The sequence below is a fragment of the Diceros bicornis genome, chromosome 35, assembly GCF_020826845.1.
Source record: "Diceros bicornis minor isolate mBicDic1 chromosome 35, mDicBic1.mat.cur, whole genome shotgun sequence".
Taxonomy (NCBI): Eukaryota; Metazoa; Chordata; class Mammalia; order Perissodactyla; family Rhinocerotidae; genus Diceros; species Diceros bicornis.
Window position 1 is genome coordinate 30,426,065 of NC_080774.1, and position 15,993 is coordinate 30,442,057.

Sequence of the window (15,993 nt, forward strand, 5' to 3'; positions counted from 1 at the left end):
TGTGTGTGTCAAGGGGCACACACGTATGGTGACGCATGGAAACTAGACTTTTGGTGATGAACACGATGTAGTCCATACAGAAGTCGCAATATAATGTACCCCTGAAATTTATATAATGTTATAAACCAATGTTACCACAATAAAAAACCGAAAAACAAACCACAGATGTTTGTAGAGCAGGCTTCTTTCAATGCTACAAACATTTGTGGATGAATAAATAAACTGTAAAATATATCTGGAAGATGAATTGGAAAATAAAAGTAATCTTTTTTGTGTTAGAGCATTAAGATTATGGAAAGTTAAAAATAATTTTCATGACCTGATTTTAATATCTTTTAAATAACAGCGTACAAACGTTTCCTTTGCTCCCTGTAGATGCTGTTCCCAACTTGTCTTTATTGGAATACTAGCCCTGACAGATGTCTGGAAAAAGAAAAGTTCTATGGTCAAATTAAGGTTGGGAAATGCAGAAAATTAAGTTACAGTGAGATTTCCCTTTCAAAGCAGAACTCCTGATTCCCAGCCCACTCCTTGGCAGGTTCTCCATTGCTAAGACGGCAACTTCACCTTCCTGGCTGCTCAGGCCCAATGCCTTGAAGGCTTCCAGGATTCCTCTCTTTCTCTCACTTGGTATCCATCACTGTCTTCAAATCATATTTGAGATCCAATCAATCCTTCTGGCCTCAGCTGCCACCACACTGACCCAAGTCCCATCTCCCTCCTGGTCCCACCCTGAGCCCTACAGGCTGCTCTCCACACAGGCCCCGGCGGACAGCAGCCAGGACTAAGGTTGGATCTGAAGAGTATGTCCAGTTGGCAGAGAGGCAAGACCAGAGCCCCACTGCTTGTTTAATCCAGCTCTGGGGTTCATTCCACAGAGTAGGAAGGAGGACCTGAGGCCTGGGCCTGGCAGGGGAGCTGAATGGTCAGCTCTGGAAGCCTGCTTGTCTGAGTATTCTCCGCGGAGCTGGGAAACTGCAGCTGCTTGTGCTCCCCTGCTGCCTGGAGAGCCCCTTGGGGAGTCCTCCCCACAGACCTCCCAGGGAGCTGTGGGGCAGGCCATTCCGGGGACACTTATGTTGACAAATGACCCAGATTCAGAGGAACGCTTTGACTTCCTCACCGTTGGGAGGAACCCCTACACTCTCCTCACTTATGCACAGGCGCCTAGTTGTGGTGGATGGGACACCTGAGAGCTCCTGGGTCTCTTCTCTCTGGTGGGGCATAGGCTGGGCCATGGTCTTGCTAACACTGTAAATAGTTAACACCCACCCAGCGCTTACTCTGTTCTAGGCACTTTTCTATTATGAATACATTTAATTCTCATGACACTAGGAATTAGGTATTATTGTTATTATCCTTATTTTACACATAAGGAAACAGGTCACACAGATGTAAATGGCAGCGCCAGGTTTCACGACTAGGCAGCCAGGTTCCAGAAGTCAAGTTCTCACCCACTTGCCACAGGGCTTCTCACTCCTTCTCGTTCTCTATCTTTCCAGACTCCAGGGCCCAGTCTGTGCTGACTCAGCTGGCCTCTGTGCTGGGGTTCCCCGGGAGACATGGTCACAGTACGCTACACAGGAAGCAGCAGCAACATCAGGGGATATGCCCCAAACTGGTACCAGCATGTGCCAGGTCCCCAAAGTCTTCATCTACAAGAACAACAATCGGCCCTTAGGGATCTCAACTTGGTTCTTTGGCTGCAAGTTGGGCAACACAGCCTTCCCAACCATCGCCGGACTCCAGGTGGAAGACAAGGCTAGTTATTACTGTCACTCCTATGACACCACAGGTGAGCCTGCATGGTTCTGAGCTCCAGACCCCAGGGGGAGTGAGACTCAAACCTCCCGACTCCTGTAGCACACTGATGACATTGTCTGCTGGGTAAATTTTATTCTTCCCCCCCCCCCAAAGCCCCACTAGATAGTTGTATATCATAGCTGCACATCCTTCTAGTTGCTGTATGTGGGACGCGGCCTCAGCACGGCCGGAGAAGCGGTACATCGGTGCGCGCCCGGGATCCGAACCTGGGCCACCAGCAGCGGAGCACACGCACTTAACCACTAAGCCACGGGGCCGGCCGGTAAATTTTATTCTTTTTTCTCACTATGATGTTTTGTAAATCAATTCAGGCATTTTTGTGTTTCTTGTACTTACTTCTAATTTACGTCAGCTCCTTGTGCATCTCTGCCTTTGTGGCTGACTATGGTATGCTCCTTATACTTGGAAGTGAGTTTGGCTGGACCTAAAATCCTTGGCTCACATTTTCTTTCCTTGAGTATCTTAAATATGTCACTCCAATTTCTTCTGGTATAAAGTGTTGCTCTCAAAAAGTCTGGTAGTCTTATTTTCTTTCTCTTGTGAGTGATTTGTTTTTTTTTTTTTTGCCTGGATGCCCAAAGTATATTTCTTTTTCTTTTAAGTTTAGTAATTTTACTAGAACGCATCTTGGTGTCGGTCATTGTGATCAGTTTTCTCAGGTTCACAGTTTCCCTCTGAATATATGGTTTCAAACAATTTTTTTCTAATGTCAGGAAAGTTTTCTTGAATCTGTGTCTGTACTTGACTTGAGACTATTCTCTTGTTTTTCCTTTTCAGAAGCTCCTATTATATATGTGTCGGATTTTTTTTTTTTGGCCTATCTTCTAAACTTGTAACTGTTTCTCAAATTTGTTTTGTCTGTTTATTTATTTTATATGCTTGAAAGAGAGGAACAAGGTTGGGAGACTTACATGGCCTGATCTCACTCCTTCCTGTAAGACAGTCATCAGCCAGCATGGTGCTGGCGGAAGGAGACAGACAGAGACCAATGACGCGTGTGACAGAGCTCCCAGTCTGGGACAAGCATGTGTGTGTCAATTGATTTTTGACAGAGGCAGTGAGGCAATTCAACAGGAGAAAGGAAAATCCTTTTGATAAGTGGTGCTTGAAAGAAACAAACCTCAGCTCTTGCCTCACTCTCTGGCTTCCGCTGCTGTCCACTGGCCTGGCCTAGACTCCCCACAAGTAGGGAAAGTTAGTTCCTTAGGCTGCAGGCTCCTTAATGGAACTCAGAGTTTATTTCTCTACAACCAAGACATTGTCGTTCTTCTAGTTTCTCAGCCTTTGTTTTTCTTAAATCAGGAATCATACATGACAGCAACTTGCAAACTAAGGCTCCCCCAGATGATCAGAAAACTGAACCAAAAGTGCAAGTCTTTTCTTGACATCTCATGCACAATCCCATGGACTAAAAAAAGTTGGTGTAAAACTTATAGACAGTAAAGTGCTGTTGTCATGAACGTATGCTTGATGATCCATTCACCGGTAAACACCCATGCTACCACCACCCTGATCAAGACAAGGAATATTTCCCGCACTCCAGAAGGTCTTCTTGTTGCCCTGCCAGTCAGTACTCCCTTCTAAGCTCTTCTGTTAAGAGTTGAATTTGCCGGGTGCCCTGTGTGTGTGTGTGTGTGTGTGTGTGTGTGTGTGTGTGTGTGTGTATAGCATGCGTTCATGCTGGAGTCAGTGGGCAGCGCCTGTAATGTCTTCTCAGAAGCAGCAGGGGGCGGTCTGGGCATGTCCCTGAGAGATGCAGAGGGTGTTGCAACTGGGACATGAGCTCCTGGCTCCCTGATGCTCAGTGCTCTCAGGGGCCCGCAGCTGTCTTCCAGCCCCTGCCCAGGCCACCTTCACGGGACCATCTCCCAGGCAGAATGAGGGGAAGGTGGGCACAGCGCAGAGGAGGGAAGCTGGAGGAGGGGGTGCGGAATGGGAGGGACTGGGGGCTGGCTCATCTCTAGCTGTGGGGCCTAGGTAGGGTTAGTGTTCTATCTTTAAATGCTTAGGGGGGAATTCACCAGGGAAGCCATCTAGACATGGGGTTTTCTTTGTGGGAAAATTTAAAATTAGAGATTCTATTTCTTCAGCAGATATAGGACATTTTAGATTTTCTGTGTATTCTTCTGTTACTTTTGGGAAACCGTTTTTCAAGGAATTTGTCTATTTCATCTAAGTCATCAATTTTATGGTCAAAAATTTATTTATACTATTCCTTTAAGTCTCTCCCTACCCTGGACTGGGCTGTTCTCCGTCTTTTCCTATTTCCAGCCCAACTCTCCATTTGGGCCTGAGGATGTCAGTGGGCATTATTCTTTGGGGGTGGTGTGGGCAGGGGGCAGGGTGGTGGTGGAGTCAGGGCCCAGGGCCTTGGGACAGCAGGGGCTCAGTGGAGCTGTCCCTGGGGTCTGATCACTGCTGGGCAACCAGCCCCCTGGTTTCCTGTCTGCCAATGGCTGCTCAGGCTCCCTGGGGCTGTGTCCACGCTGGGGTTTGGAGGTATGGGGGTGTGGGGCTTTAGGAGGTTGAGGGGCTGATGCACTAGGTGTAGGGCCAAGGGGTGGGGCACCAGTGTGCAGAAAGGATGCCCTCTTCCCACGATGTGGGCATGCAGGGGCAGAGTCTCTGCGTAGGATGTGGGGGCCTGTGGGACCCAAGGCAGGGAGTCGGGGAGGTCTGAAGGAGGAGCAGCCTCTGAGTGTGGTCTGCTGATCCTGCACCCCTGACGCGACTCTGCTGGGAAATGAGGGAAGAGGAAAAACATCCCCTGGAAGATCTAGGGTTTGGTGGCAGGGTGAGGGGAGGGACCAGCTCAGTGGCATAGTGGTTGAGTTCCAGTACTCTGCTTCGGGTGGCCCGGGGTTCACAGGTTCGGATCCCAGGCGTGGACCTACGCACCCGCTCATCAAGCCATGCTGTGGTGGCATCCTACGTACAAAATAGAGGAGGATGGGCACAGATGTTAGCTCAGGGCCAATCTTCCTCACCACACACACAAAAAATTTTAAACCTGGTTCTTGAACACGTGAGCCCCATGGCCCAAAGGTGTGAACAGGGAGAAGAAATTATCTCATCAGAAACAAAGGAAAAATCAAAGCAAACGCAGTTGCAGAGCCCAGAAAGATGGAAACAGCTTCCACAACCTCGAGCGTAGTGAGGATTTCCAAGATATTCCCCGGCTCAGACTCCCCCCACCATAGCTCAAGATTTGTATTTCTGTCTTTGTACTTGTACAGGATACGCCCCTACAGGCTTCTCAGGTCACGTATATGTGAATACAGCCACCTGTCCTTTCTCCAGACAGTGAGTCACTTGCCCAATCCCCCAGCTTACCCCTCTGCCCCACCTCTCCCCTGCAGAGCCTCCCCCTGCAGAGACTGGGGCTCAGCCCTCCTGGGTGCCCATGGGCAGCAGCAGGGAGGGACACACTATCTTGCTGTCCTCCCCAGTGTAGCACAGCAGGTCTGAGCTCCTGGTCACGCCAGGCTGCAGGCCTGGGGACAGCACGGATCAGTGTCCCTGGGCCCACCCCCTGCCTGCAGCGGCTCCTCCGACCGGCCTGTCCTTCCAGGAGATCCCTGTGTTGGAATACCCAGGACAGGACGTACAGCCTTTGTGGTCTCTGTCGAGACAAATACACCACACACTGCAGGCCATCTACAGCCCCTGAGGGCAACAGGAGTTCCCCTCCCTCCATTCCTTTCTTTCTTTTAATAACAGTTTTGTTGAGATAATTCACATACTATATGATCCACTCAAAGTATACAATTCAATGGTTTTTAGTATATTCACAAATATGTACAACCATTACCACAGTCAGTTTTGGAACACTTTCATCACCCCAAAAAGAAACTCTGGAACCATTAGCAATCACTCCCCATCCCCACCCACGCCCTGGCTATCAGTAATCTACTTTCTGTATTCTGGACAGTACGTATAAATGGAATCCTACAATATGTGGTCTTTTGTGTCTGGTTACTTTCACTTAGCTTACTGTTTTCAAGGTTCATCAATCTTGTAGCATTATCAGCACTTTTCATGGCTGAATAATACTCCATTGTATGGCCGTAACACATTTTATTTATCCAGTCATTAGTTGATAGGCATTTGAGTTGCTTCTACCTTTTGGCAGTTATGAATAGCACTGCTATGAACATTTGTGTATAAGTTTTTGTATGGACATGTGTTTTCTCTTCTCTTGGGTATATCCCTAGGTGTGGAATTGCTGAACCCAATGGTAACTATATATTTAAACTTTTGAGGAACTGCTAGACTGTTTTTCAAAGTGGTCGCACCATTTCACATTCCCACCAGCAGTGTATAGCGTTCCAATGTCTCCACATCCTCATCAACACTTGTTATCTATCTTTTTGATTCTAGCCATCCTAGTGGGTGTGAGGTAGTATCTCATCGTGGTTTTGTTTGCATTTCCTTCATGGCTAAGGATGTTGAACATCTTTTTGTGTGCTTCTGGCCATTTGTGTATCTTTTTGGAGAAAAGTATTTTTTCCTTGTTGCTTATACTTTTGGTATCATATCGAAGCAACCATTGTCTAATTGAAGGTCATGAAGATTTACCCCCACATTTTCTTTCTTTCTATTTTTTTTTTTGGTGAGGAAAAGTGGCCCTGAGCTAACATCTGTGCCCATCTTCCTCTGTTTTGTATGTGGGACACTGCTGCAGTGTGGCCTGATGTGCGGTGCATAGGTCTGTGCCCGGAATCCAAACCTGCGAACCCAGGGCCGCCAAAGCAGCGAGCGAACTTAACTGCTATGCCATTTGGCCGGCCCCACCCCCCATTTTCTTATAAGAGTTTTGTAGTTGTTGCTTTTGCATTTAGGTCTTGAGCCATTGGAGATAATTTTGCATATTGTGAACGTCCAACTTCATGCTTTTGCATGTGGATGTCCAGTTGTCTCAACACCATTTGTTCAAAAGACTATTCTTTCACCCATTGAATTGTCTTGGCAGCCTTGTTGAAAATCAATTGATCACAAGTGTGAGGATTTATTTCTGGACTCTTAATTCTATTCCATTGATCTAAATATGTCTGTCCTTATGCCTGTACCATGCTGTTTTGATTACTCTAGCTTCGTAGTAAACTTTGAAATTGGGAAGTGAGTCTTACATCTTTGTTCTGCTTTTTCAAGATTGTTTTGGCTGTTCTGAGTTTCTTGAATTTCCACATGAATTTTATGGTCAGCTTGTCAATTTCTGCAAAGAAGCCAGCTGGGACTTGGACAGGCTTTGCTTTGAATCTGTAGATAAACTTGAGGAGAATTGCTATCTTAACATTATTGAGTCTTCCAATTCATTACAATGGGATGTCTTTTTATTTATTTGTCTTTTTTTTTTTTTGAGGAAGATTGGCCCTGAGCTAACATCTGTTACCAATCTTCCTCCTTTTTTTCTTTTTCTCCCCAAAGCCCCAGTAGATAGTTGTATGTCATAGTTGTACATCCTTCTAGTTCTTCTGGGGGGACGCTGCCTCAGCATGGCTTGATGAGTGGTGTGTAGGTCTGCGCCCAGGATCCGAACTGGTGAACCCCGGGCCGCTGAAGCAGAACGCGTGAATTTAACCACTATGCCACCGGGCCGGCCCCTTATTTAGGTCTTTAATTTCTTTCATTTTATAGTTTTCAGTGTACGTCTTGCACTTCTTTTGTTAAATTTATCCTAAATATTTTATTCTCTTTGACGTTATTGTAAATGGAATTGCTTTCTTAATTCATTTTCAGACTATTCATTGGAGGTGTATAGAAGTACAATTGATTAAAAAAATTAATTGTGGTAAAATATACATAACATAAAATTGGGCGTTTTCATCATTTTAAGTGTACAGTTCAGTGGCATTAATTATATTCATAATTATGTCCAACCATCACCACTATGTATTTCCAAAACTTTTTCATCATCCCTGTATTAGTTTGCTAGGGCTGCTATTTTTTTTATTGAGGTCACATTGGTTTATAATGTTATATAAATTTCAGGTGTACATCATTATATTTTGACTTCTGTATAGACTGCATCATGTTCACCACCAAAAGCCTGGTTTCCATCTGTCACCATACATATGTGCCCCTTTACCCCTTTCACCCTCTCCCCACCCCCTTTCCCTCAGGTAACCACGAATCCGTTCTCCCTATCTTCCACATATGAGTGAAGTCATATGTAATTGTCTTTCTCTATCTAACTTATTTCGCTTAGCATAATACCCTCAAGGTCCATCCCTGTTATCGCAATTGGCAAGATTTCATCGTTTCCTATGGCTGAGTAGTATTCCATTGTGTATATATACCACATCTTCTTTATCCGTTCATCCATTGAGGGGCACTTAGGTTGCTTCCAAGTCTTGTCTATTGTGAATAATTCTGCAGTGAACACAGAAGTGCACATATCTTTTCAAATTAGTGTTTTCGTGTTCTTTGGATAAATACCCAGAAGTGGAATAGCCAGATCATATGGCATTTCTATTTTTTCTTTTTTTTCCTGAGGAAGCTTAGCCCTGAGCTAACATCTGTTGCCAATCTTCCTCATGGTTTTTTTCTTTTTTGCTTGAGGAAGATTAGCTCTGAGCTAACATCTGTGCCAGTCTTCCTCTACTTTATATGTGGGTCACCACCACAGCATGGCTGATGAGTTGGTGTAGGTCCACACCTGGGATCCGAACCTGTGAACCTGGGCTGCCAAAGCGGAACATGCCGAGCTTAACCACTACGTCACAGAGCCAGCCTCTATTTTTTAATTTTTTGAGAAATCTCCATACTGTTTTCCATAGTGACTGCACCAATTTACATTCCCACCAGCAGTGTACAAGAGTTACTTTTTCTCTACATCCTCTCCAACACTTGTTGTTTCTTGTCTTTTTAGTAATGGTCATTCTGATGGGTGTGAGGTGTTATCTTATTGTAGTTTTGATTTGCATTCCTGTAATAATTAGTGATGTTGAGCATCTTTTCATGTGCCTGTTGGCCATCTGTACATCTTCTTTGGAAAAAATGTCTGTTCATATCCTCTGCCCATTTTTTGATCGAGTTGTATGAGTTCTTTACATATTTTGGATAAGGCTGCTGTTTTGACTCGGTCTCAGCCCATTGATAGTGACGCTATTGGCTAGAAATGCCCATGGGCATTCTCCTGGGCCTGTACTATTTGTGGCCAGCCCCCACAGACATTTCCCCCAGACCAGAGCCAGTGTCGTGGTTGGACTGGTCCTTGTGGTTCTTATTATGATTGCAAGACGGACCTCAGCAACAACCATCAGGGAACTTTGGAAAGACAAGGTTCATTACTCACAGGTCCTGGAGGATACGCGGCATACCTGGGGCCACACAGTGAGGTCACGGGAGAGAGAGAGAGAGAGAGAGAGAGAGAGCTCGGACCTGGGGTTCTGCCTTTGTTGGTATCAAAGGCGGGGTTCTTAGGGTTTCACAGTTCACTCTAAATTTGTGAATTTAAAAAATAAGAGTGGGAATTAAAGTGCAGGAAGGGAAAAGCAAGCGTCAGTCAAACGGTCAGTTATCTAGGTCGACCAGAGCTTTCTATAAAGGGCAACTTCTGTGGGGGGAGTGTGAAAGGGATAAGGGGGCACATACGTATGGTGATGAATAAAAACTAGACTATTGATGGTGAACATGATGCAGTCTACACAGAAACTGAAATATAATAGTGTAGACCTGAAATTTACACAATGTTATAAGCCCATATGACCTTGATTAAAAAAAAAGGGCAACTTTGTGGGTGGGGTGGCCCAGTTCTTTATCTAGTTGTGTAGCTTGGGCTGTGTTTATTCAAGATGGATGTCTGTGAAGTGGATGCCTCAGCAATCAAAAGCTTAATGTCAGGGGGCTGGCCCCGTGGCCAGGTTGTTAAAAATCTGTGCTCCACTTCGGTGGCCCAGGTTCACAGGTTTGGATCCCAGGCACAGATCTACACCACTTGTCAAGCCACACTGTGGCGGCGACCCACACACAAAAGAGAGGAAGATTGGCAATGGATGTTAGCTCAGGGTGAGGAAGATTGGCAATGGATGTTAGCTTAGGGTGATCTTCCTCAGCAGAAAAAAAAAAAAAAGCTCAATGTCAGGCACTTATATTATAATCAAAAAAGCTAATTGTCGGGCACTTACACTAACACTGCCATAACAAAATACCATAGACTAGATGGCTTAGACAGACATTTATTTTCTCACAGTTCTGGAGGCTAGAAGTCCTAGAACAAGGTGCTGGCCGATTCAGTTACTGGTGAGAGCTCTGTTCCTGACTTGCGGAGGGCTGCGTTCTCTCTGTGTCCACACACAGCCTTTCTTCTGTGTGCACAGGGAAAGAGAGAGCTCAAACCCTCTGGTGTCTCTTCTTACAAGGACACTTGTAAGATCAGGGCCCACCCTTACGGCCTCATTTAACCTTAATTACTTCCTTAGAGGCCCTCTCTCCAAATACAGCCACCGCGGGGGGTTAGGGTTTTAACATGGCTCCTCATCTGAGGGAACTTTCTTGCTTCAAAGTAGCCCTGACTACTGAGCTGGACAACAATGTTGCTGAGATCCTGTCCTACCCTTCCTCCTCAGTGAGATGCCAGTGGGTGGGCGGCAACTTGGCCCTGAACAGGTTGGCTGTGGGCACCACACCTGGGCGAGCCTGCTCATAGCAACAGGGTGAAAGTCCAGTTCCAGCAACTCCCGGAGGAAGTCTGGCTCCAGCACCTGCAAGGCCACCGTGACGCAGGATCTGATAACCCCTTGACCGTACTCTCCGGCAGCAGAAGAGCAGGGAGCCAAGGCTTAGCTTGATCTTGTCTAGGATACAAAGGACTTCTCCATCTTGCAATATGAAGTCTGTGCATATCTCTACTGCTTCCTGCTGCTCTGGCCTTGGCCTCACCTCCTCCCTGGCTGGGCCACTGGCTGGACCTCCACAGTCATGGCTGCTGCTTGAGAACAGAATGAGCATGTGTTCTGGGGATCCTGTTCCAATTCCTGAATCACATCAACTTCAGCTTCCGCCTCCTATGTGGATGGGAGAGGATGGCCCGAGAGGCCGACTTTCAGGGCAGTGTTGCCCACGCAACAAGTCCAGCAGAGGTTGGAGACCTTGAGCAAGGGCCACACTCCTGGGCCTTGGGCTTGTGTCCCTGCTGCCAGCTGGTCCCACCCTCATCCATCCTTCCTGCCCCTCAGATCTTGCCTCACCCCCATCCCTAGCACTCTTCCATATCACCACCCACAGGAGGTGAAACACCTCTCACTCATCAACCTCAGCTTGAGCAACCCTTAGCCCAGTCAGCTTGGTACCGTCCCAGCCTCTCCTTCCTCATGTGACCCTAACTCTCTGACTCTCCTTCTCTACCTGCCCCCAACCCTGATGTTACCTGAAGCAAGCCCCACAGGCAGGGAAGGATCCCAGACAATCTGCACAGCTTGTAGCTGTCTTGACTTGGCTGCTGGGCCAACAGGGAGCCAGATGGAGAAGGGGAAGGGCCCGATCTGCAGCGTGGCCTTTACTGCCTCCTTGTGTCAACTGGAAAAAGCAGCAGGAAGCAGGGGTGGAGGAGGCCTCTGGGGAACTCTGCCGGGTGGCCGTGGCCGAGACCTGAGGCCTTATCTTTCTCGGCACATTCCCACTTGCAAGTTCCAAGAGCTTGGAAGGGGCTGGGTTCCTCACCAGGATGGAATCTGACGCAGGATAAAACAGAACTCCAGAGAGCGCATTCACAGCGCATGCCCTCCTGGGACAGGCAAAGAAAACCCAAGCCTCCCCCACTCATTCCAGCAGCCGCCTCTGGGAAGCCAGAGCTGCACCAACCTTGGTCTCACTCTGCATTCAGCACTCGAAATCCCCAACTCTGCCTCTGCCTAGCAATAGAGCCCCCAGATATAGGAAGCCCCAGCAAGAGTGAAACCGGGGCCAGCTTGCTTTAACTATACTCAGTTGTTTGTTTGCAAAAGTAGTTAGATAACACATTACTAAAACCCACCCTAAAGATAACATCTCTGAGGCCTGGGTCGCCATGGTAACGAGTGGAGAGCTTAAGTTTTTCAGGAACTGAGAGTTGACCCCTTGTCCAGTTCAGGCCAGTTGAGACCACCAACCCATCAACTGGGCTTGCGCAAGTGCTCAACAAGTGACCTTTTTGACATCAAGGAGCTAAAAACTCCACCCTCCGATCATGGTAATGCTGCCATTTTGTGAACATGCATCCTATGAAGAGGCATGAAGCTTGACAATGCTTGTGCAGATTGTCAATTACCTCACTTCTCCTTACCTCCAATCATCTATTCCCACACTTCTGCCCTACCCCCTTATCCCATAAATATCCTCGAGTCCCCATTTTCAAGGAGGTGGATCTGAGATTGATTCCCTCACCTCTCTGCTTGGCCGCCTTGTGATTAAATCCTTTCTCTTTGCAAACTCATTATCTTGGAGGTTGGCATAATTGTGCAGTGGGCAAAACGAACCTGGTTCAGTAATAAGTGTGCTCTGTATAATTTCAGAAAAATCGCAGAGGCTAAGCCATATGCGAGGCTAGAGGAGCCTTCACTGCACAGACTCAGCTGAAGCCCACTGGCCAGAGAAGGAGGTGAACCTGACTTAGGCCTACTTGGCAGCATGGGTGATGGCCTGGGGTAGGCTTCTGATTGGCTCTCCTTGGGTCAGGTGTTCTGCCTTTGATCATCAGATAGGAGCCAAGAGGCAAGGTCAAGTGATTCTTGGGGCTACCTCTGGGGTAGGATCATCTCGAGCCCCAGAGCTTCCAGGAACCAGGCAGCACCAAAACTGATCCCTATTGGAAACAGTCCAACTCCCTAACCAGGCTTGAGTGATGCAGGGTAGGGGAAAGTCATCCAGACTCTATTCCCTCCTCCCCCAGCCCTGCAGGAAAAATTGCTTTATGACCCTTAGAACAGAACTATCTAGGAAGGGCGGGTCAATTTACCAAAAGAGTGTAACAATTTTAAACATGAATGCACATAATAAAATGTCCTCAAAAATATATCAAACAGAAATGGATAGAACTACAGGGAGGAATTAATAAATCCCATTATGGTGGGTGATTAATACTGTTATATTGATTAGCTATATCACCTAATGAACATATATACAAAATCCAAAATTAAACTTTAGCTAAGTAAATCCAACAGAGTGTTAAAAGGACAACATGTCATGATCAGGTTAGGTTCATCCCAGCAGTGCATTTTAATATTAGAAAATCCATTACTTTGATGGGGCTGGCCTGGTGGCATAGTGGTTAAGTTCCCGTGCTCTGCTTTGGTGGCCCGGGGTTCACAGGTTCGGATCCCGGGTGCAAACCGATGCACTGCTCATCAAGCCATGCTGTAGTGGAGTCCCACGTATAAAATAGAGGAAGATGGGCATAGATGTTAGCTCAGGGCCAACCTCCCTCAGCAAAAAAAAATGAGGAAGATTGGCAACAGATGTTAGCTCAGGGCTAATCTTCCTCACCAAAAAAAAAAAAAAAAAAAAAAAAAACCAAAAAATAACCAAAGAAAATCCATTAGGTTGAAGTAAATGAAATTGTGTTTGGTCAAAAATGGGCAAATATCAGCAATTTGGTAATTGTTCTAAGATAAATGTCATTTACCACATTAGCATATGAGAGAAGAAAATCACATTATCATCTCAATAGAGGTAGAAAAAGCTTTGGTAAAATTCAACACCTGGTATATGTAGTAAGAGAAGAAAAAAGAAATTAAAGGCATAAGAATTGGAAAGGAAGAAATAAAACTAATAATTATCTGCAGATAATGTGATCTTCTACTTGGAATATTGAGAAAAATCAATTGACAAATTAACAGAAATAACAGAAGAGATTTACAAGGTGACTGAATTTAGATCAATATTCAAAAGTCAATTGCATTTCTATATACCAGCAATAATTAGAAAATATAATAATAAGAAAATTTACTATACTTGGGACGGCCCTGTGGCTTAGTGGTTAAGTGCACGCGCTCCGCTACTGGTGGCCGGGGTTCAGATCCCGGGCGCACACTGACGCACCGCTTCTCTGGCCATGCTGAGGCGGCGTCCCACATACAGCAACTAGAAGGATGTGCAACTATGACATACAACTATCTACTGGGGCTTTGGGGGAAAAAAAAGGAGGAGGATTGGCGATAGATGTTAGCTCAGAGCCGGTCTTCCTCAGCAAAAAGAGGAGGATTAGCATGGAAGTTAGCTCAGGGCTGATCTTCCTCACAAAAAAAAAAAAAAAAAGAAAGAAAATTTACCATACCAAAAAACATCATATAATGTCTAGGGATAAATCTATAAAAGTTTTTGAAGACCTATATGGGGATAATTATAAAACTTTAAAAAATAAATTAAAAAGCATAAATAGATATCCATGTTTATGGATAAGAAAACTTAATATCATAAGGATATCAGTCCTTTCCATATTGACCTTTAGATGCAATGCGATTAAAAAAAACAAGCCAGCAGGGTCTTTTTGGGAACTTAACAAAGTGATTCTAAAATTTACAAGGCAGAGTAAAGGGCCAAGAATTGCCTAGAGACTTCTAGAGAGGAAGATCATTGGGTTGAATGTTGTCTCTAGGGAGGGAGTCTTGGCCTACCAGACATTAACCAATGTGAGCAGAGAACATAGAAACAGACCTGTGCATGTGGAATTTGAAATATGACAGAGGTAGCATGTCAGATCAGTGGAAATTGATGCTATAATAAATGGCTATTCATGCAAAAAAAAAAAGACATTGGATCCTTATCTCAGACCATACAGAAAAATAAACTCCAGATGGTCAAAACTCAAATTTCAAAAGTAAAACTTAGGGGCTGGCTTGATGGCATAGCGGTTAAGTTTGTGTGTTCCGCTTCGGTAGCCTGGGTTTGGCCGGGACCTACTCACCGCTTGTCAAGCCATGCTGAGGTGGTGTCCCACGTAGAAAAGCTACAACACTACAACTATGATACACAACTATGTACTGGGGCTTTGGGGAGAAAAAAAGAAAAAAGAAGAAGATTGGCAACAGATGTTAGCACAGTAAAACACAGTAAAAAGTAAAACAAAAGCACAGTAAAAAGTAAAACAAACTTTTTATTTGAAAATACAGGTGAATATCTTTCTGACTTAAGGTAGGAAATGATTTCTTTTTTTTTTCCCCCAAAGCCCCAGTAGATAGTTGTATGTCATAGTTGCACATCCTTCTAGTTGCTGTATGTGGGACGCGACCTCAGCATGGCCAGAGAAGCGGTGCGTCGGTGAGTGCCTGGGATCCGAACCCGGGCCGCCAGAAGCGGAGCATGCGCACTTAACCCCTAAGCCACAGGGCCAGCCCAGGAAATGATTTCTTAAGACACAAAAAGTGAGAGCTATAAAAGGAAGGATTGATACATTTGACTATATTAAGAGTAATTTTTGTTCATCAAAAGACACTTTAAAAAGTGGGGAGATAAGATAAGCTACTAACTGCTGCTGTGGTGGCCCGGGGTTCGCAGGTTCGGATCCCGGGTGCACGCCGACGCACCGCCTGTCAAGCCATGCTGTGGCGGCGTCCTATATAAAGTGGAGGAAGATGGGCATGAATGTTAGCCCAGGGCCAGTCTTCCTCAGCAAAAAAAGAGGAGGATTGGCATTGGATGTTAGCTCAGGGCTAAATCTTCCTCACAAAAAAAAAAACTCCAAATCCACAAGAGAAAGACAACTCAATGGAAAAACAGGCAAAAGACAAGAACAGGCATTTCACAGAAAAGGAATTACACGTGTCCAATAAACAGGAAGAAATGTGCAGCCTCATTAATAAATAGGAAAATGTAAAGCCTAGGCCATGGTGAGACATTTGGCTGGCAAATCAACAGGATCTGAAGAGATCAACAGGATCTCTCACATAGTGCTGGGGGGAAAACAGTTTGACATTTATCTTGGAAAATTATATATTTAGATACCTTTAACTCAGCAGTTCTACTTCTGCATATAAATCAGGGACAAGCTCTTGGAATAAATACCGAGAGACATGTGCTAGTATGTTCAGAGAAGCACTGTGCGTATTAGCTCAAACCTGTGGACAAGCCACATGCACACAGACAAGAGAATGAATAAACGTGGTCTAATTCCCATGATGGAACTTTATATCGAAGTGAAAACGATGAATCTATAAACAAGACCAGAGTGAAACCAGGAGTGAATAAAGCACA